Source organism: Lissotriton helveticus, chromosome 1_1 (genome assembly GCF_964261635.1).
Source record: "Lissotriton helveticus chromosome 1_1, aLisHel1.1, whole genome shotgun sequence".
NCBI lineage: Eukaryota > Metazoa > Chordata > Amphibia > Caudata > Salamandridae > Lissotriton > Lissotriton helveticus.
In genome coordinates, this window is record NC_136057.1 from 732,048,318 (window position 1) to 732,072,377 (window position 24,060).

The 24,060-nt window shown below is 41.7% G+C and overlaps 1 long non-coding RNA gene across 2 annotated transcripts; it reads right to left on the reverse strand.

The window, feature by feature from the left end:
- Positions 1 to 6,170: 6,170 nt before the first annotated feature.
- Positions 6,171 to 6,835, reverse strand: LOC144770666 (uncharacterized). Of its 2 annotated transcripts, XR_013598971.1 has the most exons (4): positions 6,741 to 6,835; positions 6,538 to 6,646; positions 6,380 to 6,448; positions 6,171 to 6,279 (listed from the first exon to the last, which is right to left on the reverse strand). It is a non-coding gene; the product is annotated as an uncharacterized LOC144770666 (long non-coding RNA). The 2 variants fall into 2 exon arrangements; XR_013598969.1 differs by having other exon boundaries at positions 6,538 to 6,829.
- Positions 6,836 to 24,060: the final 17,225 nt, after the last annotated feature.

Sequence of the window (24,060 nt, forward strand, 5' to 3'; positions counted from 1 at the left end):
AGACCTGTGGGGCTTTGAGAAAGTGACCCAGAACAAGTTTCTTAGGAACTTGGTGTCCCTCCCTTTAAGTACGCCACTCTGCCCACTTAAACTGGACATGGGAATAAAACCTATAAAAAACTTAGTAAAACTTCGTCCACTTTTATTCTGGCAGAAGATAGTAATGACTCCAGATCTGTCCCTGCATGCTCTAGCCTTACAGGACTTTAGAAACATCCAATAAAATAAGTTGTATTAAAAATACTAAAAATCTTTTTTATCACCATTGGGGTACAGAGGTGCACCACTAACAGATTAGAAATCCTCCCCAGGAAATAAATCAAAACACTGTTTTGGCGGGGTAGACTAACTAAGGCATTTAAGGACTTCAATTCGGAGCTCACCTTGGAAGTATATTTTGCTCTTATCCAGATGCCTGCCGATAGGAAGCTCTATACACAATTTAGGCACGGTATTCAACCCCATAACACATTCACAAGCTCCTGGACAGGTAACGCTGCCGAAAACAAAGGCTGGCCTTGTTGCTCTGCCCCAATTGAGTCAATTGGTCATGTCTTCTTTGGTTGTCCTGCGTATTTCGGACCCAGGAAAAAATGCTTAATGCCTGTATGTACACAGCTTGGAATTTGTAACCATGTGGCAGCATTGCGCTTACTAAAATCAGACGCCAGACCACTATTTGTGTGTGCCACTGCAACGTTCCTGGAACATATGTGGGCAATAAGAAGAAAGGCCAAAAGACCAGCCCTGACCTTCTCTTAATAGGCCAACAGAATGACAAATCTTAGTTACCGCCTACCGGGCGGAAAGTTAGCTTGACCTGTATGGAGTATTGTCAAATTAGTACTTCTAGGCTCTACTGTATCAAAAGATATACAAACATAGTGGTTCTGTCGGGTATAGAGCAATTTATTTGCTTTGCTATGTATATAAATAATCTTTACGTATATCATGAAGACACATTGAATCTACAAACTGTAAAGACACAACACACTTCTTTAATTTCAAAGATTATTCTTATTGTAAATCTTTTGCATGTATCAAACAAATATACAAGAAGGCTATCCAAGACAAACGTGATGTAGAATCACATAAAAAGTGGAGTGCTTTAGTGACTGGTAGTGACAAGTGATGACTGTGCTATACAGAAATATCGGAGAATAACATATTAACATACAATTATACGAGACACAAATTATCATCTGTCCATTTTGGATTCAATAGTCACAACAAACCGAATTATTTTCTTTTCTTGTGTTGTAACTTTTCGTGGACGGATTGATATATACAACGTCGACGTTTCGACCCTATGCTGTGGTACATGCAAAAGATTTACAATTGAATTGATTTACAAGAAGAAGAATCTTTGAAATTGAAGAAGTGTGTTGTGTCTTTACAGTTTGTCGATTCAATGTCTCTTCATGATATACGTAAAGATTATTTATATACATAGCAAAGCAAAGAAATTGCTCTATACACGACAGAACCTCTATTTTTGTTTATCTTTAGGACCCAGGTTCTGAGGTTCACTGGGATTCCCCATTATAACTAATGACTGTATCAAAAGAAGCACTACACTACAGTTGTATCTATCTAATCTTAGTGCTATAGTCTTGAGCACTGTAGTGCTTCCTTCCATCAGGCTCCATGTTTTGACCAGTTGCAAGCTCCATCTTTCTCTATACCTTCTTTAAGTAAATCGCTGTATACCTTTTAGATTTTTAGATAGACGGCTTTGCCAATGTATTTTATTTCTGAATTAATTATGTTCATTGATGGTTTTTATAAGATTTTGCAGTGAAGACTGAAATCTGCCTGCACACATTGCTATGTTAGCATAAGCGCATTAGAAGTTTAAACGCCATTTTGAAACTTTGCCGCTTTTGCACACAACACTACATGTATCTGTTGTTGTAAGTTAACCTGCTTGATTTTCTTCACATGAGAACGGTCTGCTTTCCACATCTCTAAACTTACAAGGCAGCATCAATCTGTACAGTTTGTGCTCCCAGCATCAAGGTCAAATAAAAATGTATACTGTTGATTCAGGATGATCGGCCCACACTCTAGACATAACATTCACCCAGCTGCAAGAAGCTGAAATTCGAGTACCTTTAATATTACACTGCATGCATGTTTGCAGGCACTTGGAGAAAAATCTTTACATCTACAAGAGAGCTGGCTGATCCTTTGATGTGATTCACCTAAGCTGATCTTTGAGGCATGGGGTTCCCCTTTGAAAATTAGAGACCTAGCTTCAAGCAAGGGGACGGTGGTTCACAAGGCGCTATATGACCTGTTTCCACAATCAGTATAATATGATTTCCCCCTTTGTTTTTTATGGAATCGTAACAATGCTGATTGTTTTATTTCTAATCATATGCCTGCTTATGTTAGCCAAAATATGCATCTTAAAGAACGTAGTTGAAATAAATATTTTAAACTTTATTGTGTCTCTGATTACTCATGTTGTAGACTTGTATGAGAATATAAACGAAAGAGTGTTCTTGATTCCCACCATTCCTGAAAGTATTTTAAGTCACTTGTTCTAGGTTGTCTAATCATTGGTAGCTTCGCGGAATGACAGAGAACGAATGAGACACTGATGCTAGTCAGATAGGGGCTCTGGGTACTGAGGTGAGTTTCTGGTACACCACAAGTCATTGAGGTGCTGGTTTCCTACGCATAGTTCTGTGCCAACACAGAATCCCCGCAACAATTTTAGACCAACATTTTACTGGGTTGTTCCTATTGATTTTGTACTTTTATGGTATGTTGACCGAATAAAGTTTATATGACTGACTGATTTTTAAGATATGTATATTAGGGCCAGCAAAGGACCAAAAAACAATAATGAAATGGGATGGCTAGTCTTATGGTACAATTATCCTTGCTGACTTCCAGTGTCCTTTCCTAGCCCTCCACTAGCCCCAATTTTTCTTTCTCCGTCTTTATTCTACACTATTCATGGGAATTTCTTAAGCGCATGGTTACCCAGAAGGGTCTTCCAGCACTATGATAACCAAGTATCATGAAGAAGGATCACAGTTAAAAAAGGGCTGTTTTTAACAATTTCCTGAATTGATTTGCCTTAGGATCTGTGGGAGTGTGTTTTCCTAAGTTCTGGTACTAGTTACGCAAAGGACCTTCCTCCACTCCTGGCCCTCATTATCCTGGGGACTACAAACAGTTGCTGAAACTTAGATCACAGCAATCTTGTGGGGTTGTAAGTAGTGAGTAGACTTTGATTCAACTTAGGGCCTCTTTTGTGCATCACTTTGTAGGCCATACAAAGTTAAAGTGTATTCCTTTTTTATCACTGGCAACCAGTGAAGGCAAACCAGAGCAGTGCTGGCAGAGTGACATTTGGGATTTTTTTCGTAGGATACGCGCTGCGTTGTTTTGTATGACTTAAAGTCTTTTTATGTTGAACTTGGGGCTGCCTAGGCGTAGTGAATTCCCATAATCAAGTCTGGATATGACTAAACCGTGTACCACTATCCCCCATAGTAGCTCTGGTAACCATCTAAGCAGTTTTCTCAAGGTCATTAGCGTGCTGAAGCACCTTGTTCCCAGTTTTTGGGCTTGTATTGCCATTATCATCTTATTCACAAGCCGGAAACCTAGGCTTTTGACTTCTGATTTTGGGATATGTTATGTTATGTTATGGGATTTATATAGCGCACAGATGCCCCAGCAAAGGGGCGTCCCGGCGCTGCCAGCATCAGAAAAACTGACCTAAACACCAGGACAGGGGAGCGTGTAAGAGAAGGACGAGGCAAAAAAGATTAGACTGAAGGAAAAAGAAAAGTTTTAATGGCTTTCCCAAAGTCCAGCAGACATTCCATTCTACAGATCTGAACAGGCAAGGAGTTCCATAGCTTGGCTGCCAAGTAGCGAAAGGACCGGCCACCTGGGCGAAGACGTTTCACACGGGGAACAGTGACCAGGTGCTGCCCCAAGGAGCGCAGCTGGTGCGAGGGAACATATGGGGTAAGTGGGCCACCAAGCAGGCTAGGCGTGGCAAGCTTCAAAATCTTAAAAGAGAGACACAGCGTCTTAAATTGGATGCGCTCCACCATAGGAAGCCAATGGAGTCTCCGAATGGCACCAGCAGATGGTCAAGACCGTGGGAGCCCCAGCAAGGCTCTGGCTGCGGCATTTTGAACATGCTGCATCCGTGCTATTTCAGCCTGGTTGGCCCCTAGTAAGAGAGAACTGGCATAGTCCAGTCGAGATAGGATAGCTGACTGGACAATCAGCTGGCGCATTGGTGGGTCAAAAACCTTCAAAAGTCCCCGCAAGAGGCCAAAGCAAGTGCCGGCAACTTTTTTGGTATGGTCTTGAAAGCTGAGGGAGGAATCCATCCATACCCCCAGGTCTTAACCACTGCCTTGGGGATAAGTGTACTACCCAGTACACTCGGCCACCATTGCTGAGTCCACAAGCTCGAGTTCTTCCCTGCCAAGGGGTCCAGGTCCGTTCAATTCCATCCATCTGAATGGGTTGTTTCCTATAACCATCAACTCAGTTTTCTCCCCATTAATTTTAAGGCTACTTGCTGCCAACCATTCCAGAGTATATTTAAGACAGGCATTTAGGAGGGCTGAGGTTTTATCTGTTTGGTGGGATTGGGAGATGATTATCTGAGTGTCATAAAACATAGGCTATTGTGAAAAACCCTGGATGTTTATGATTTCTGCTAATAATAAGAACATACAGATTAAACAGTGTTGAGCTCAGTGAGGACCTCTCCTTTAACCTTGTGGTTAGCACCTGGTGTGAGACAGTATTGAATACCACACTCAGATACAGAAGGGTCAGAGTTGCAGTCCTGCCTTGATCCAAGATGGTTCTAAGCCCTCCTGTGGGTACAAGCAGATCAGTTTCAGTGACACTGTCTGGACAGAAACCACTTGGTAACGGATGTAAGATGCTGTTCAGTTCCAAATATGATGGGATATTCCTATTGACGTATTTCTTCAGAGCTTTGCAGGGTCCTAGGAGAAGGGAGATTGGCCAGTAGTTTTCAAATTTTTCAGGGTCAGCTGCGTTTTGTACCGTCTGCAGTCTGCGGAGCAGGCCTAATGAGAGACCTATGTATAAACCATTCGCATAGTCCAAATGGGAAGTTATCAGTTAATGAACCACAGTTTTACGGGTTGCATTGGGCAGATAGTTAATGCATTTCTTAATGATTTTAATCTTGCTAAAACATTTGGCAGCCACTGCTTGAACCTGTGTGGCAAGGGACAGCTGTTTGTTCCTTCTAACTCCCAGATTCCTGACCGAGTCCTTAGGTGCCGAAGCAATGCCCAGTTCTTCCGGCCACCATAGATTAGAAGAGAGGGGAGAAGGTTGATAAAAAATAGGATCTCGGTCATATCTGAATTAAGTTTCAAGAAATTGCGGTCCATACAGGCAGCAATATTCTTGAGACAATTTTTCAGAGGATCGGAAATAGCGTCAGACACAGCATTAAAGGTGAATAGAAGCTGAGTATCATCAGCATATGAAATGATTTTGACCTCAGACGTGGCAATCAATTCAGCCAGTGGGGTTAAGTAAATATTAAAAAGCAGCGGGCTCAAAGCAGAGCCCTGCAGCACGCCCCACTTAAGTGGTTTAACTGGGGAGATGAACGGATGGGTCCGGACCTGCTGTGTGCGGTCAGATAGAAAGGACAATATCCAGTTCAGCCCCCCACGCCAATGGTTTTAAGGCGATTCAGAAGAATGTGATGGGTGACGGTGTCAAATGCTGCAGACAAGTCTAACTTTTTTTTATAAAAAGAGAAATGCTGGCCCTGCGATTTTTGATAGCTATATTTTGAGCAACAAACCAAATCCTTGTTATGATTTGTATGGTCGAATTTATTTAAACCATTTACTTTTTCATATAAATCTCATTAAGTTAAAGCATTGATTGCATGAGAAAAACACTACGTACATACAATTTATACAAAAACATTTGACAAAGAATTTTAACAAAAATACATAAATACATATGACAAAATGACATCCAATCATTTAGTGTACATAAATATACAAATACGGTCATACGAGAAGCATCAGTCGTTATGAAGTATTAAGCAATGAAGCTATTTGCAGTAAGGAAAAGAAAACAAAATGAATTGTAACAAATACAAATTTTCAATTGTCTGATAAATAAACTTGAATTCTTTCTGCTATTGCCAATTCCTTTCTGCTATTGCCGACGCGTTTCGAACTCGCTCTGGCATTTGGCAAGTTCTCATCAGGGCTTTCTCGTATTATTCTTCTGAAAATTATGTACAAAGAAAATGAGTGAGATTTTGCAATCCTCATTTTCGTCCTCTATATACATTGCCCCCTACCAAGACTTTCTAGAAAACGTGTACCTTTATTTTCAAGTTGGCAGCGGGTTTTCAATTTTCAAGAGATCTTATTCAATCAATGTAGATTCGGTTCTAGAAAATTACAACGAACCAAATTACAATATAGTAATGGTCAGTACAGCCTGCGCCTAGATGGCCAGAGGACAATCTTGGAAAATTACCTTCAAACCAGTAGTCTGCACTTCTGTTTGGTAAATATTTGAAACAGCCGTGCGTGGGACAAAAATCAGCTCCCACCCGCCAGCCGGCGGTGGACACGTCTTATTGCACCTACAAGGAGAGTTTAAAGTCACTCAACTATTCCAATCGGTTTTACAAACAGCGGTTAGAACGAGTAGAACGGGTAACAGAACCGGGTGCCTACCTTATTGTTGGCGCTTGGGCTGTTTAAATGCAGTTCCCCTGTTTTTCTAACTTCTAGCCGGTTTCAGTTCGTTTTTATGTTCGTTTTTATGTTCTAAAATGACAAACATGGACAGTGTGAGCCCGCTCCTGTGTCATGCGCGGTATCACTAAGCATTACCTATCTTTGTGCTTACCTAAATGTTGGTGATCTTGAAGAAACACACGCTCCCAAGTGCACTCCAAACCAATCCAGGGAGTCACTCGATTGACTAAGTCGCCATCTTAAAAAGCAGACATGTGATCGTCAATGCGTGTCACATGACTGTCACATGACTGTCACATGACTGTCACATGACTGTCAGGGCTATCCGGGCTTTATGGGAGTTGGAGTCCCATTTTGCATTCTGATGTTTTCCTAAGTAAAAGTCTACATAAAAGGTTCCACTTGAGCACTGTATTATATCAAAGCGGATTACAATCGTGAAATCTCAGACATCGAATTTAGTCCAGTTTGTAAACTATTGAAGCGCAGGATTAAATACGCTTCTTTCCTCAATAAGACATCGTCCACATCCTTAATACATTGGGCTCGAGTCACTGTGTACAAAACCGTCCACGTGAAATCTGTTTCAGTGTGTCCAGTGTCAACAAAATGTTGTACCATTGGAGCGGTTAGCACTTTTGTTTTTATTCGTGACCTATGCTGTGTTATTCGGGTATTAACCTGCTGGTTAGTCTTTCCTATATACAATTTTCCGCATCCGCAGACAATTGCATACACGACATTCCGTGTTTTGCAGTTTGAAAACCCTTGGTTCTTCCACCTGACATTTTTGTGTGTGAATTCACTTCCCTCGATTGTTGTGTCACAAGAGACACAGTTGCCGCATCTATGGTGTCCCTCGACCGGCTTGAATCCCCACATTGACAATAAGTCATGTTTAGGTTTTTCAATGGTGACGTCCGCACGCACCAGTTGCTGTCCAATGCTGCGTTTTTTTTTAAAAGCAAAAATCGGTTTGGGAAAGGGGCATTCTAAGCCCTCCAGCAGATGCCAATTTTTAAGTATGGTCTGTCGAATTTTATGGGTATGTGGACCAAATGTTGTTACACAAACCAATTTGTCCATTTCGGGTTTCACTTTACTTTGTAATAGACATTCTCTCGGGGTATAGCGTGCTCGTTTGAAAGCATGTTTCAAACGAGCACGCTATACCCCGAGAGAATGTCTATTACAAAGTAAAGTGAAACCCGAAATGGACAAATTGGTTTGTGTAACAACATTTGGTCCACATACCCATAAAATTCGACAGACCATACTTAAAAATTGGCATCTGCTGGAGGGCTTAGAATGCCCCTTTCCCAAACCGATTTTTGCTTTTAAAAAAAACCGCAGCATTGGACAGCAACTGGTGCGTGCGGACGTCACCATTGAAAAACCTAAACATGACTTATTGTCAATGTGGGGATTCAAGCCGGTCGAGGGACACCATAGATGCGGCAACTGTGTCTCTTGTGACACAACAATCGAGGGAAGTGAATTCACACACAAAAATGTCAGGTGGAAGAACCAAGGGTTTTCAAACTGCAAAACACGGAATGTCGTGTATGCAATTGTCTGCGGATGCGGAAAATTGTATATAGGAAAGACTAACCAGCAGGTTAATACCCGAATAACACAGCATAGGTCACGAATAAAAACAAAAGTGCTAACCGCTCCAATGGTACAACATTTTGTTGACACTGGACACACTGAAACAGATTTCACGTGGACGGTTTTGTACACAGTGACTCGAGCCCAATGTATTAAGGATGTGGACGATGTCTTATTGAGGAAAGAAGCGTATTTAATCCTGCGCTTCAATAGTTTACAAACTGGACTAAATTCGATGTCTGAGATTTCACGATTGTAATCCGCTTTGATATAATACAGTGCTCAAGTGGAACCTTTTATGTAGACTTTTACTTAGGAAAACATCAGAATGCAAAATGGGACTCCAACTCCCATAAAGCCCGGATAGCCCTGACAGTCATGTGACAGTCATGTGACAGTCATGTGACAGTCATGTGACACGCATTGACGATCACATGTCTGCTTTTTAAGATGGCGACTTAGTCAATCGAGTGACTCCCTGGATTGGTTTGGAGTGCACTTGGGAGCGTGTGTTTCTTCAAGATCACCAACATTTAGGTAAGCACAAAGATAGGTAATGCTTAGTGATACCGCGCATGACACAGGAGCGGGCTCACACTGTCCATGTTTGTCATTTTAGAACATAAAAACGAACATAAAAACGAACTGAAACCGGCTAGAAGTTAGAAAAACAGGGGAACTGCATTTAAACAGCCCAAGCGCCAACAATAAGGTAGGCACCCGGTTCTGTTACCCGTTCTACTCGTTCTAACCGCTGTTTGTAAAACCGATTGGAATAGTTGAGTGACTTTAAACTCTCCTTGTAGGTGCAATAAGACGTGTCCACCGCCGGCTGGCGGGTGGGAGCTGATTTTTGTCCCACGCACGGCTGTTTCAAATATTTACCAAACAGAAGTGCAGACTACTGGTTTGAAGGTAATTTTCCAAGATTGTCCTCTGGCCATCTAGGCGCAGGCTGTACTGACCATTACTATATTGTAATTTGGTTCGTTGTAATTTTCTAGAACCGAATCTACATTGATTGAATAAGATCTCTTGAAAATTGAAAACCCGCTGCCAACTTGAAAATAAAGGTACACGTTTTCTAGAAAGTCTTGGTAGGGGGCAATGTATATAGGGGACGAAAATGAGGATTGCAAAATCTCACTCATTTTCTTTGTACATAATTTTCAGAAGAATAATACGAGAAAGCCCTGATGAGAACTTGCCAAATGCCAGAGCGAGTTCGAAACGCGTCGGCAATAGCAGAAAGGAATTGGCAATAGCAGAAAGAATTCAAGTTTATTTATCAGACAATTGAAAATTTGTATTTGTTACAATTCATTTTGTTTTCTTTTCCTTACTGCAAATAGCTTCATTGCTTAATACTACATAACGACTGATGCTTCTCGTATGACCGTATTTGTATATTTATGTACACTAAATGATTGGATGTCATTTTGTCATATGTATTTATGTATTTTTGTTAAAATTCTTTGTCAAATGTTTTTGTATAAATTGTATGTACGTAGTGTTTTTCTCATGCAATCAATGCTTTAACTTAATGAGATTTATATGAAAAAGTAAATGGTTTAAATAAATTCGACCATACAAATCATAACAAGGATTTGGTTTGTTGCTCAAAATATAGCTATCAAAAATCGCAGGGCCAGCATTACTCTTTTTATAAATTATTCTATGGTCCAGCTGACCCTGTGTCCCGGGACCTAACTCCTTATTTTCTGCAGACAAGTCTAACAGCACCAACACCGCCTTGGAACCTCTGTCGACCGCCCAGCGTGTAGAGTCTGCCATTTCAATAAGGCCAGATTCCGCACTATAGCCAGGGCAGAAACCGGATTGAGAATCATGAAGGAGGCTATTATTCTCAACAAATGCCATCAGTTGCTGATAGACCAATTTATCTAAAATCTTAGCAGGAGCTGGTAAAAGCGAGATAGGCCTATAATTGAAAGGAGATTCTGGATCTGCATTGGCTTTTTTTTAAATGGGCAAAAGGAACGCATGTTTCCACGCATCCGGATAACAGCCCAATCTGAGGCAAAGGTTCCAGATGGCGTTTAAATGGGGATTGAGAAATTTAGCAAGGATGTTGTATTTCTTGGGGAACTGGATTTACACTTCTGCAATTCTAGAAGAGAGGCTTCCTCCCAAATTACTGCAAAATCTGATAGCACAGAGCTGGGAACTGGCATTACAAAGTGGTCCTCAGACTTCGGAGTGATTTCATGAGACCCCAGAAAGGAAGCGTAAATAGATGCAATTTTGTCCTAAAAAACTCGGAGAGTTTATTACAGTGGTGTATTACAGGAATAGTGGTGTTTTTATTGTTTTCTTGTAATTATCTTTCTCCATGGAATTGTAGTTTTTCCTCCATACTCTCTCTTGGTTTTTATATTGTTTTCTTAGTTCTGTGAATTCTGATGAGAACCATGGTGCTTTCACACCCTTCAAAGAGCAGATACGTTTCTTGAGGGGGACTAACTTATTTGAGATTCTCTGGATCCATGTCGGAAATTTGTAGTATTTATTGTCTATGCCCTCATTCGTTTCAGGGGTGGTGTTTGTAAACATGATTTTCAATGCACCTATATCTAAGTCTGACCAGTTGCATGTAGTATTGCTGTGGTTAGACGTAGTGTTTTGGTTGTTAGTGGATTTCGCTTGAAATGGAATTCCTTTATGATCTGACCAGATGATCTCTTATTGGTCCCCAATAATTACTTATAAAATATTGGAAAAAATAGGGTCCAGTAAGTGGTCACACTTATGGGTGGGGGCTGTTGTTGGATTGCTGCTAAGTCCATTAAAAACTTTTTTGAGATTTCACAGTTAGTATTTTTCAGATGGACATTAAAATCCCAAAGTACTGTGTAATTAGCAGATCATATACTATTTTCAGCTGCTATATCAGGGAGGGACTGTATACATTTTGTGGCAGAGCTAGAAGAGATATATATTAATAATCCCAAGAATGGGGGAGAGTTCAAAAGCAAATGACGCGCATTCGCTTCCTGGGATACTTAATGGGGTAAAATTATTTTTTAACTCTTCTTTATAAATAATGGATATCCCCCCCAGTTCCCTTCTCGTCATACCTGGCCATTACATAACCCGATGTGAGGGTCAGTGTAATATCTAGCATTGTTTCCTCATGGAGCCATGTTTCTTTTGGAACAAGGCTGTTGGTTTATTGTCTTCTAAAAAGGTCATTCGATATACAGCTATGATTAGGTAGGGATCTGCAATTCAGCGGATATATCTGCCATTGCTGGCTGTTTCTGCCTTCTTTTTTAATGTGGTTTTCCCCATCAATGTCATTTTCCTTGCATAGTGTCATTTTGCATTCCATGCAAAATAGAATATTAATACCTGGGTTTATGGTGGGGCTGAATCTCCTCCCTGCATTGTTGTTGAATAAACATGGTTCTGCAGCTGAGTATCTGATTCTGTGTTAGATCAGGCAGGGTTCCTGGCCGCTGGTCCCGTTCGGTCACAGACAGACGCAGACAGGCTTGTTTTTGGCAAATTATAGGCACATTAGCAGCCCATCCATTTCCCGCTACACATTAAAGATGCAGCAACTAGTGTGCTAACCTAAAATGGCAGGCAATAGTGTCCCAACAGTGAGGCACTGAACACCAAGGGGTCCAACTGGAGGAGGACGACTTAAGGTCCCTTTGATCCTCATGTATAGGTCCTGGCACTCTTTAAATGGCAATGCAGATACATTTCACTAAGGTGTAAGACAGTGAGCAAATGGCATGGTGAGTACATACTTGTAACTTTGGAGTGTGGCTAGGTTAAACCTCATGCAATATTATTATTATAATCAAGATACCAATAACATCTGGGGGGTGCTCGAGGGAACAGCTGGAAAACGGCCATCCACATATCCAAGAGTCCTCTGTGACCAAAGGTTCACAGAGAGCAAAATGCACCAAAAGATCCTGTTCCCCTAAAGAAAGCAGCATTATATCAGTCCAAGAAAATATCAGTCCAAGTCTTGTGTGTTAGTATTTTTCTTTATTATCTCATCCTGTTCAAAGCCATTGGTATTTTACAAGCAGCTCATGACAGCACAAAGGCGTAGCAGGTATAGCCGAGATGTAGACAGCACGTGTTTCGTCTTGGGTATATCACCCATCGACTTGCTCAGGTCTACCATAACAACAATAATAAAACATACACTCAGATGACGTACAGTGTTATTTGTCCACAGATTATTGTTATTTTGTTACTGGTCATCAGAACATTAAGAATTTGTCTAGCAGAATGAAAATCCAGAAGGGAGTTTAGGAAGGTAGGGGAGAAGACCACCAAGAGATCCACCAGGTTAAAAGTAAGGATCTGATAAAGTGCAAAGAACAGCAGAAGTAAAAGGAAGTTTGAGAATTTGGGGGTTAGAAAGAAGTACCCACATAGATCGAATAGGCCTATCAGACATAAGATATGGATATAGTCCTACCGCAGTGGTGTGCACATACTCAAAAAGTACAGAAGTGCTTATAAGAAAGGAAACAGACACCCAAAGCGTGTGGTACTTTGCGTACATAGGAAATTTATTAGCTTATCACAAGGAGAACAGATAGGTCATGGTTGTGTGAAACACAGGTATATCACTCACTAACCATTAATTCAAAATCAAGTCCACCAAAATCCAGGCAAAGCCTGTAAATATTCCCATTCAACATGGGTCTGCAAGAGAGAAGGAAAAGAGGAAAGGTGGGGAAGTGATATTATGAAGCCAGTCCAAGTTGAGATTAATGGTAACAATACCCTGGCATATGCGAGTATTCGGGCTAAGAAAGAAATATACATATATACATATATATCGGGTATTATCATTTAGTATGTCAGCACCTAAGCCTAGATGCTCTGGGATAGTGTTCCAAGGACATATACATATATGTCATAAACACCATACTACTTTACTCAAACTCATATTAGGGATAACCGGGTTTTACCTCAGTAATGCTTGTATCCTAGGAAATGTAGTCAGGTGTAAGAACATATCTCTAAAAGATACAGAGTAATATATAAAAGATCTGAAACACCACCTCAAGTGCTCTACTGGGAAATGTTAGACTGCTTGGACTCAAAGCCAAAGCTAGAAAAACTTTCCATGGAGGAGCTAGGCAACAGACCAGGGATCTCGCTAGAAAATGGTCAGTTGGAGCACAAAGCTAAAACTTCATAAAAATTAAACAAGTGTATGTATATATATATATATAGTGGAGAAGTGTGGCTCACTGGTTAGAGGAGGCAGACCTGGAAGCAGAGGTCAGCCCGGGACCAGGGTTCAATTCCCGGTTCGGCGGGGTCTTGAGTCCTAAAATGTCCATGGACTCGACAATTCTCGCTCCGGTGCCTACTCGATTCACGGGTTCACACTCTGCGACTCTGGGCAATAGCTTGCTTAATCTCCACAACGGCCCCTCGCGGCGGGATGCCTGGCTTTCACCTTGCGGATACCCTGCCGGGGTTATCTCACAGGGGAATACCAGGACGGGTTCCCTAAGCAAGCGCTTAGAAACCGCTCGGTGATTTGCGCTATATAAATTCCTGTACATTTACATTTACATATATATATATATCCACTCCACTCCTTCAAAGAACGAGTAAGGCCACAGCTGAGGAACGGATTGGGAAGCGCTTTATTGTGCTGCACAAACAACGGAGAGTTCAATCTCATCCTATGGCGGATGCATTTCGGCGTTCTTTGCCTCTTCAGCGCCAGGTGCATGTGCTTGAATGAATCAGTGTGAGTAAGGATGATATGTCCTGCCTTCTCACCCACAGACCGCTGCTCCTCCCCCTTTGATGACCTCACATAGCATACACCTCTTGTAGTCCGCTTGATGTTCGGCGCCTACAAGGTCCAGCATGCCTCAGCAATGCATGGGTTGGTATCGCAGGAGTAAAGTGGAAGGGAAAACAATTTCTGCATAGTCTGTGTGTCCAAAAGTACATGTGTGCAGCTACGCTTCCTCCAGTCCCCATACCGCTTTAACCGCCGCAGCTCAGGAATCCTTTCTGGCGGGGGCAAGTATGGAAATCCGACTGGCCCGGCGTGATGCATCATGTCATCCTCACCGTCGTACTTCTTTCTTTGCTGCGTGGTGGACTCTGTAGGTTCCGGTACCCCGGAGAAAATCCAAACTGCGAGCAGTGTTCCAGTATACACAGAGTCACTTAACAAAGCGGGAGCCTTAGAAGCGCATCACTGGAAACTGCGCTAATAAATCCACTCCACTCCTTCAAAGAACGAGTAAGGCCACAGCTGAGGAACGGATTGGGAAGCGCTTTATTGTGCTGCACAAACAACGGAGAGTTCAATCTCATCCTATGGCGGATGCATTTTGGCGTTCTTTGCCTCTTCAGCGCCAGGTGCATGTGCTTGAATGAATCAGTGTGAGTAAGGATGATATGTCCTGCCTTCTCACCCACAGACCGCTGCTCCTCCCCCTTTGATGACCTCACATAGCATACACCTCTTGTAGTCCGCTTGATGTTCGGCGCCTACAAGGTCCAGCATGCCTCAGCAATGCATGGGTAGGTATTGCATGAGTAAAGTGGAAGGGAAAACAATTTCTGCATAGTCTGTGTGTCCAAAAGTACATGTGTGCAGCTACGCTTCCTCCAGTCCCCATACCGCTTTAACCGCCGCAGCTCAGGAATCCTTTCTGGCGGGGCAAGTCTGGAAATCCGACTGGCCCGGCGTGATGCACCATGTCATCCTCACCGTCGTACTTCTTTCTTTGCTGCGTGGTGGACTCTGTAGGTTCCGGTACCCTGGAGAAAATCCAAACTGCGAGCAGTGTTCCAGTATACACAGAGTCACTTAACAAAGCGGGATCCTTAGAAGCGCATCACTGGAAACTGCGCTAATAAATCCACTGCACTCCTTCAAAGAACGAGTAAGGCCACAGCTGAGGTACGGATTGGGAAGCGCTTTATTGTGCTGCACAAACAACGGAGAGTTCAATCTCATCCTATGGCGGATGCATTTCGGCGTTCTTTGCCTCTTCAGCGCCAGGTGCATGTGCTTGAATGAATCAGTGTGAGTAAGGATGATATGTCTTGCCTTCTCACCCACAGACCGCTGCTCCTCCCCCTTTGATGACCTCACATAGCATACACCTCTTGTAGTCCGCTAGATGTTCGGCGCCTACAAGGTCTAAAACTTCATAAAAATTAAACAAGTGTATGTATATATATATATATATATATATATATATATTCAGAAGATTGCCATTCACAGCCGCTTCACGCCGAATAACAAAAGAGCGGAACCACCAAGTAATGGCCAGTTTCAGTGATTTATTTGTGTCAATTTGCCAGCCTGCAATCCACCATGACGCGTTTCGCCTCCACCAACGAGGCTTGATCACATGACGTGTCATAGACACAGACAAAGGCATTTATAGGGAAAATATCCGAATGGGTTCAGCTGAAGTAGTTTCAAAGCATAAACAGTGAAAAAATACTTAGTGTTTAAAAACGACAATAAAGGGCATAGTGTCCATAAGGTTCAACTAATAAACAGTCAATAATGAATTTATAAGTTGATCCTAATTACATTTATAATACCTATGAAAAATTTCATATATGTACATTTTAGATAAAAACCAAAAAACAATCCGAAAATGTCATATATGTACATTTCGCTGATATGTGCAAACAAATCATACTATGTACAAAACAATTGTGACAATACAATAGATAACAGAACCTTATAATAACATTTATCGTCGTTTTAAAATCAAATCACAATCATCACTGTTATGAACGTTCAAGCCTAATGGCTGAAGAAAAAATCATACCAACTGAAAACCCATTTCATTAATTCCCACTATAATGCCCTCCTTGGGGTACTGCAGATGTTAAAAAAAAAAATTATTTAGTGAAAGTGCAAGTGCTACATAAAAAGCATTCTACAGAATTTTAGCAGGTTACCAAATCTGATCACGAATAACTCCCATTGGAGGAACTCGTAATTTTCAAGTACATTATATGGCTATATATCCCACAGGAGTGAGTTGAAAAGAATTAGAGGCAGGTGTACATATCCTCACTGGCGTTTAAACCTCCAGGATTTTTACTGTTAAATTCTAAAATATATCTCGTCTCTATTGCAGACGCAACTTAGCATCCCTGTTACCACCTCTCTTTAGGTGTAGAATGGAGTTGACGAGAAAATATTGAAGCATATTGGGGTCACTATTGTGTACAGATTCGAAGTGCCTAGCCACCGGGTAAGTCTGATCCTTCCTGATATTGCCCTAAGGTGTTGCAGAATGCGCTTGTGGGCAGGCAGACGTGTACTGCCCACATATTGGAGCCCACAGGGACACTGCAACACGTAGACCACATATTCGGTCTTGCATGTGAGTCTCTTGTTGATGGCAATTGGTTTATCTAGCAAAGGACTAGAAATGTGTGTCTTATTTATCCCATGGTGACAGGCCTTACAGGTTTGGCACTTCTTGAACCCTGTAATGTGATCCATCCAAGATTTGGAGGTATCCAGACTACTGCTTACCAAAGCATTGGCCATGGTGGGGGATCTCCGAAACGTAAGGTTCGGTTTGTTAGAAACCAGACCCCCTATGATTGGATCCACCTTGACCAGATTCCAGTTTTTATTGAATATTCCCCTAATTGCTGAATGTTGATTGCTATAGGTAACAATGGCTCTTGCCTGTATTTGCTCATTGTTGCTCCTCGCTACATCAGGTCTTTTTCTGGGTACTAGGGCTTGTTCTCTTGAAATACCCCTGGTTCGTTTGATAGCCGCATCTAATATTTCATTACTGTACCCCCTGTTGAGGAACCTGCTTTTGCTTGCTTGTTGAGCTAAATCACATTCAGTGTCCGAACTACATATTCTCCGCAGCCTAAGCATCTCCCCGTAGGGGATACTGCGGATAAGATGTTGTGGGTGCTGGCTTGTTGCATGTAGCAACGTATTCCCTGCGGTAGATTTTCTGTGTAGTTTTGTTTGTAGTGTGTTATCTTTGATGTAAACCTCTACGTCCAAAAAATTTACAGTTTCTTTGTGAATCCGTGAGGTGAATTGTAAGTTCAAATTGTTGACATTTAGTTCCCTCACAAAATCAGTGGCTTCCTCAGATGAACCATTCCAAATCATAAATAAATCATCTATATATCTAAGGTATAACATCACCTTGTTAGTCATGATATCTCTATATTGGCCCATGAGGACCTGCTCCTCCCACAACCCCATGTGCAAACATGCGAAGCTGGGGGAGAAGCAGGCCCCCATAGCTACCCCTCTCATTTGCTGATATATCTGATTATTGAATGTAAAAAAAATCTGTTCCAGGCATAGCCTTAACATACCAACAATCATTTTGTTATGTTGTACACATTCTATGGGGCGTTTGTCAAGGTAATGCTCCACTGCCTTAACACCATCACAGTGTTTAATCGACGTGTAAAGCGAGGTTACATCTAAAGTCATTAGGAAAAATTCATCATTCCAGTCTACTAAGGCCAATTTACAAATAAAGTCAGTAGTGTCCTTCACATAGGAATCCAGTCCCTTCACCCACTCCTGTAAGAAATAGTCAATGTAGCGTGAGATATTTTCAGTGGAACTGTCTATAGCCGAAATGATTGGCCTCCCTGGTGGCATCGAGGCATCCTTATGCACCTTAGGCAGAAGGTAAAAGGTGAGGATGACCGGGTGATCTTTTTTCAGATATTTGAACTCATCAAAGGAAATCAAGCCACTGCTCCGCCATGCCATCAACTTTAAATTTTGGTCATTCCATGTTGACTTAATTATGGACAAATTGCTCTTTCTGTAGCATTCAGTGTCTCCAAGTTGTCGCTCACCCTCTTTAATATATTCTTCCCGTTTCCAAAGGACGATATTCCCCCCTTTGTCGGCTGGTTTCACTATTATTTTGTTATCAGCTTTAAGTTTTCTGACCAAGTTATTATAACTCTGATTTTGCCTGTTGATGGCCAAGTTATTTTTGTTGGAAGCAGTGTATAATTTTTTCAAATCCTCTATGATAAGTTCATGATAAATATCTATGTTGTCATGAATTGATACCGGCAAGAAGGTAGACTTGGGTTTGAAAGGTGTAGTGCTGATCCCAGCACCACACGTTATATTGCTGTCAACACTCAAATTCGTATCAAGACTCTCACATTGTAGCCCCCAAATTTCCTGAAATGCAGGTCCTTCCCCCGCGGTTAGTAAGGAGGGACTTTGTACCTTTGTCGGTTTGGGCTTTGTGTAAGGTTGTTGACGGTGGAATTTGCTGAGTTTAAGTTTCCTGATATATCTAAAGGCATCCATCCGCGTATTCGCGTAGTTAAAGTCCCTAGGTGGACAGTATGAAAGTCCCAGGGATAGGATGGCAATCTCCTTTGATGTTAACAAAGTATCCGTCAGGTTAATTATTGAAGGGGCACTAGCGTCTGTCCCCGCTTTTTGTTCCACTTGCCCCGATTGCTTTTTCTCTCCCCACCTGCTCCTGTGGCATTTCCGGCATTCGAGCCGTTTGCGATTTGCCCTTTGTTTCCTTGAGAGGTTTTTGGGTGCGAGCTCGATCTCAGAGTGTCCCTTCGGTTTTCGCACAGACAGCTCACCTCCTGTGCGGGGGTAAGTTTTGTAAACCCCAATCCTTGACCTCTTGAGGGACCTCCCTCGGTTTCACTTTCTGCCGCTGAGCTCAGATCAGTGGAGGAGGCAGATATCGACGCCGCTTCTCTTGGCTTTTGCCCCATTTTACCAATTCGTGCCTTAATTCCATCATATCTGCGTGCGAAAGTGAAAATATGCCCATTCAAATAGTCCAGTCTATCTCTCTCAAATTTAAAGGCTTTTCGCTTTTTAATAATATCTTCCTCCTTAGCCAGTCGGATTTCCATGTCCTCCCTCATTTTCTTAATATGGTCATCAATATCGACTTTTGCCAGCTCCACTTCCAATGTCTCAATTTCAGTTTGCAATTTTATTCTGTCACTTTCCGCATATTTAACTAAAATTCTCAATAGTTTTGCCGAAGACTCCAAATGTGCCGCAGCCCACTCTTCCAGCATTAGTGGGTCCGGACTGTCATAACTTGGTGCCAATGTACTGCGGAGACCCCTCGGGACCTGTCCCACTTCAAGATACCGTGAGAGGGATTTGTTCTCCCACCACTTTGCCTGTTCTTTCTTGGTGAGTTTTTCTAATTTACGAAACAAATCCCTAATTGTCGGGTTCCTGTTCCCCTTGTCGGGTTGTTGGGTGACCGAAGCAGAGTCTCCCCCAGCCGGGGTTTCGAAGACCGATTCGGCAGCCTGCTCCCTGTGTCTTAACACGGCGGCGGACATTGCTAGTTATGGCGTGTTTGAATATGGCTCACTGAAAACACCGGCGGGCTGCGTGTTTGAAGCTTCCCGCGTTCCCACCAGGCACACTCTCCACTGCGCTGTGCGTTCGCTGTCTTACCCAGAGAGGGCTGCCGCACACCTCAATCCGTCTTCGGTGATATGGGCTCCTTCAGTTCCGGACAGACGTGTGCTCACTCGCAGGGGCATCCACGGCTTCCTCCTACTGGAGTCAGGTTTCGATTCCGGTTCCGGTTCACGGAGTCACGGAGTCACAGCTTCCTGCCGTGTTGTTGCCCAAACGTCGGAGAGGGGTTCCGCTCGCACCCAGGAAGCTCCCAGATACTATTAGCTTCAGAAGATCGCCATTCACAGCCGCTTCACGCCGAATAACGAAAGAGCAGAACCACCAAGTAAGTGCCAGTTTCAGTGATTTATTTGTGCCAATTTGCCAGCCTGCAATCCACCATGACGCGTTTCGCCTCCACCAACGAGGCTTGATCACATGACGTGTCATAGACACAAACAAAGGCATTTATAGGGAAAATATCCAAATGGATTCAGCTGAAGTAGTTTCAAAGCTTAAACAGTGAAAAAATACTTAGTGTTTGAAAACGACAATAAAGGGCATAGTGCCCATAAGGTTCAACTAATAAACAGTCAATAATGAATTTATAAGTTGATCCTAATTACATTTATAATACCTATGAAAAATTTCATATATGCACATTTTAGTTAAAAACCAAAAAACAATCCGAAAATGTCATATATGTACATTTCGCTGATATGTGCAAACAAATCATACTATGTACAAAACAATTGTGACAATACAATAGATATCAGAACCTTATAATAACATTTATCGTCGTTTCAATATCAAATCACAATCATCACTGTTATGAACGTTCAAGCCAAATGGCTGCAGAAAAAATCATACCAACTGAAAACCCATTTCATAAATTCCCACTATAATGCCCTCCTTGGGGTACTGCAGATATTAAAAAAAAATTGTATTTAGTATATATATATATATATTACCTACTGGCGAAAGCCAGTAGGTAAATATGGTATACACCCGTTACAACGGATCTTTTACTCCGCAGACCCATTACAACGCGACCATTACTCCGCATACCATTACAACGCATTGCGCTGGGGGGCGCTCTAGGATAGGGAATAAGTATAATTTACTATCCAACACCTTCCCTAGGGTCCACGGGGACTGGAGTTAGAATAGTAAATTATACTTACCACTATCCAGCGCCCCAAGGCGCTATGCGTTGTAACGGTATGCGGAGTAAAAGTCGCGTTGTAATGGTCTGCTGAGTAAAAGTATGCGTTATAACGTCATACATCCGGTAAATATAGTTAGGACCTAGATACCATAGGAAATCCGCAACATTCTATTGGGAATAACTTTGGCGCCAGTTGAGGAATTTACGTGTAATTTTCCAAGATTTAGGCCAGCTCCGCTCCGCTTCTTCCCTGGAAGTTTCGGGGGGATTCGTCATGCGGGGGCCGAGAAAAAAGGGGGGTCCCAAAACGTGTTTTCCCCATATTAATTTCCATAGGACGAATAAACAAGGCTACAGCCCGTACCGCTGAATGGAATTACACCAAACTTTGCAAAATTGTAGGGACTGGTACGCAGAAGTGCCTTGTCTATATTTGGTGAAAATTGCTCCAGTAGTTTTTACGAAAATTAACTTAAAAAAATGTATATATCTGGGCGGAGCCTAACCACACATCTCATCGTGAGATCTGATTGGCTGTCAGCACTTCATCCAAGAAGTGTTGGCAGCCATCTTGGGACCAATATACATGATAGCACCTCATTAAAAAGCATTGTAGTTAATAGATCATTTCATTTGTTGATGGTACCATACTCATTTTAGGAATTGTGGTGTGCTCTAAGGTGATTTTACCATGTGAAAAAGCCTTCTACTGGGATATCATGAATCATGTTTGAAAGAAAACTATTATCTCATGCTTTTCTCACAGTGATTTGAAAGGGGATCTATAAGCTAAATTGAAAGCATATTTTCTGTAAATTCACATTATCTTTCTCGGTCATGTAAGAATGAAGTCTGACATTCTCAGTAAAACATGTACATCCAACAAGGACAGAGACTGTCAGTTGATTCCTTTGTGTTCTACTGCAGCTTCCCAGAGTGTTATAAAGAACAACTAGAGCGCTAACAGTCCTACTTATTACCAAGGTATGGCACACCTGAAGCCATCTTGAATGGAATAAAGTGGTAACTCTTAAAACATTTAATATAAAAAGGAACAAAATGAGGGTGTATATTTTGCCATAGAAAGTATGATTAGTGCTGCAGAAAGAAAAATTAGGGCACATTTTGAGTGACTTCCCAAATCCTCTACTATTTCATAAAAAAATTCTGACACGCAGTCTCCCAAGATGGCCACCAGAGACAAAAGAGCCCAAATGTAGCCCAAATATCACCCAGATGTAGCCCAAGTATAGCCCAATGACGGAATGTCCCAGAGTGTCCTAAAGAACAACTAGAGCGCTAACAGTCTTACTTATGACAAAAGTATGGCACACCAGAAGCCATCTTGATTGGAATGAAGTGGTAAGTCTGAAAACATTTAATTTAAAAAGGAACAAAATGAGGGGGTTCATTTTGCCAGAGAAAGTATGATTAGTGCTTCAGAAAGAAAAATTAGGGCACATTTTGAGTGACTTCTCAAATCCTCTTCTATTTCATTAAAAAAGTCTGACATGCAGTCTCCCAAGACGGCCACCAGAGACAAAAGAGCCCAAATGTAGCCCAAATAGCACCCAGATGTAGCCCAAGTATAGCCCAATGACAGAATGTCCCAGAGTGTTCTAAAGAACAACTAGAGCGCTAACAGTCTTACTTATGACAAAAGTATGGCACACCAGAAGCCATCTTGATTGAAATGAAGTGGTAAGTCTGAAAACATTTAATTTAAAAAGGAACAAAATGAGGGGGTTCATTTTGCCATAGAAAGTATGATTAGTGCTTCAGAAAGAAAAATTAGGGCACATTTTGAGTGACTTCTCAAATCCTCTTCTATTTCATTAAAAAAATTCTGACATGCAGATTGAAACATGCACTTTGAATACCAGCAGCAGACTTCCCTGGTGAGCAGTAGCTTTACTACAGTGATATAATGAGCAACTAGAGTGCTAACATTCAGAATTGATGGCAAATGTGTGACACATCTGAATGCCTTGTTGATGGAACCAAAGTAAACAAGCATTGAAAATGCAATAGATCTCGTTTAAGTTAAAACCATTCTGTTTGTAATGAGGTGACTTTTTAGCTTTGCTTTTAATAGTGTTTTCAAACTTTCATGAAATAACATGCATATATATGCATATATGTATATGTATGCATGCATTTATATTTGTATTTATATAGATATGCAGATTATATATGTTTATATATGTATGTATATATATTACCTACTGGCGGTCGCCAGTAGGTATATATAGTTAGGATTTTTTCCCTATGGGATTTTTGAAAATTCTATGTCTAATAACTTTGGCGTTTGTGGACGGAATTGGCTGAAATTTTCTGGAAAATTGAACATTTTGTTTCTGAGCAGCCCCTGGAAATTTGGGGGGGGTTCGTCAAGGGGGGGCCGAGAAAAAAGGGGAGTCCCAAAACGTGTTTTTAACATTGAGTTTTCCATAGGGCGGTTGGCCTCACTTTTAGCCCGAACGGCTGAATGGATATCCACGAAACTTGGCAAAATTGTAGGGACTGGTAGCCCGATGTGCCTTTGCTAGGTCTCAATATATGTGCTTCAGTGGATTTTGAGAAATTAATGTTCAAAAAAAGATATATATCTGTAACAGCGGACCGGGCAGCGCTCCGGTTCGCGGACTTTACGCGTACCGGAACTTCGCGTAGCGAAGCTGATTGGCTCTCCGGTGTCTGTCAACATTCTAAACAGTCCGGAGCGGCCGCCATCTTGTCTCTCGGTAGGATTGAGAGACAAGAGGAGGCCAAAACAAAGGGGGAAATGACCATAAGGGGGCATAGTATATCCTCCCTGACCCCCTAGGTTTAATGTGGAGGCTTTAAAAGGGCCCCGCGGGGCAAAAAAAAATAATTTTTTTTTTGTTTTTTTGCGTGGGTAGCGCCCGGTTCGCGAACCGGGAAGCGTTCTGGGGAGCGTACTATAATGAAAAATGAATGATAGACTTTTCAAATACTGTATGTTAATTGATTGTTGGTTTTGTTGATTATTTTTTAATTTTTTTATTTTTTAAGCAATTATTTATTATTGTGATTGTGTTTCAAAATTTAATAACATTTCTAACATTTAACTA